Source organism: Castor canadensis, chromosome 3 (assembly GCF_047511655.1).
Source record: "Castor canadensis chromosome 3, mCasCan1.hap1v2, whole genome shotgun sequence".
Classification (NCBI taxonomy): Eukaryota; Metazoa; Chordata; class Mammalia; order Rodentia; family Castoridae; genus Castor; species Castor canadensis.
This window is the reverse complement of record NC_133388.1, coordinates 33,193,786-33,195,572: the sequence shown is the minus strand read 5'-3', so window position 1 is coordinate 33,195,572 and position 1,787 is coordinate 33,193,786.

Sequence of the window (1,787 nt, the reverse complement as noted above, 5' to 3'; positions counted from 1 at the left end):
CCTGCTCTGGGCATTGAGCAAGATCAGAGCGACAAGCCAACCCATTCGTGGCTGCTCTTGAAGACTCTGCATGTTCCCAGGGTCGCAGAAGCTTCAGCTTCAATGGGTTATCTGGGTGCCACCGTGCGGTCCACTCTCCAGCGTCTTTCTGTTCTTGCTGACTGTCTTGACGCACATAGGAGTGATGGACCCAAGGCCTGACGTCGTCAATCTTAAGAGCAGTGGGGGTAACCAGAATGACCAGGTAAGGACATTTCCATCTTTCTTCCAGAGTGCAGGCTCTGTGCCTCTTTACCCATACCCAATCCCCTGGGATGATGCCATGTTCCAGGTTCGATGTGTCCTTTGTCTCATACAAGGCATGCACTATGGGCCAGATTTCACGTTGGACCTCCTGTAGGGCTTTTAAGCTGGCCAAGTAATTTGGGGCCATACTGGGGTCTTGGTCCAGTAGGGTTTGGACAACAATGGGGGGCAGAGCCCCGTATAGAATTTCAAAAGGTGTCAATCCATGTACATGTGGTGAGTTTCGAACCCGGAAGATGGCATAGGGTAGGAGGGCCACCCAGTCTCCGCCAGTCTCGATGGCTAATTTAGATAAGGTCTCCTTCAGGGCCTGATTCATTCTTTCTACCTGCCCTGAGCTCTGGGAGTTATATTCACAATGTAGTTTCCAATTAGTCCCCACTGCCCGGGCCAGCCCTTGTAGGACGTTACTAATGAAAGCCGGACCCTTATCAGAGCCTAGAGTTTCAGGGATGCCATATCTGGGTATGATTTCCTCCAGCAAAACCTTAGCTACAACCTGGGCAGTCTCTCGTTTTGTAGGAAAGGCTTCCACCCAGCCTGAGAAGGTGTCTATCAGAACCAACAAATACCTATACCCATACCTTCCCGGCTTCACTTCAGTAAAATCCACTTCCCAGCTCCGTCCCGGCGCCCTCCCCCATACCTGTGTACCTGTATATAGGAGTCCCTTTTTGCTGGGTTTCATAGCCTGGCACCTGGCACATTGGACCACAATCTTTTGAATCTGGGCTGTTTGATGTGGGAACTGGAGGCGGGCCGACTTGAGGAGGGTGAGTAGTTCCTTCTTGCCTAAATGGTTGGCTCGATGTAAATTGGAGAGGAGGAACAGTCCTAACTTTTCAGGAAGGATCAGCCACCCTTCGATATCATGATACCAACCTTGCTGATTGGGCTCCGGGCATCGGTGATCTTGGATCCACTGTTTGTCTTCTGGGTTGTACTCGGGTCACGGTGGCAAGCGTGGAAGCTCGGGCATGGGCAAGGTCAGCGCTAGGGTCATGGAGGCCAAAGCAGCATTTTGGGCCACTTCGTCTGCACGCCGGTTCACCATAGCTTCTGGAGTCTGGGCAGATTGGTGACCAGGAACATGTACTACCGCAACAGCTTGGGGCTTCTGCACCACAGTCAATAGTCTCTGGATCTCTGGGAGGTTACGTAGCTCCTTTCCTTCTGCTGTAATGAAACCCTTTCCCGGTAGATGGCACCATGTACATGGATGGTGCTGAAAGCGTAACAGCTGTCGGTATAAACAGTCACTCGTTTTCCCTCAGCCTGCTCAAGTGCCTCTGCCAATGCGATCAATTCGGGCTTCTGGGCTGAGGTCCCCGGGGGCAACGGGGCACTCCAAATTATGTTCCCACCTTGGTCCACCACTGCTGCGCCTGCCTTACACACCCCATCTGAGACGAAGCTACTCCCATCTGTATACCATACCAGCTCACTGTTGGGTAGGGCTGAGTCCTGGAGATCAGGGCACA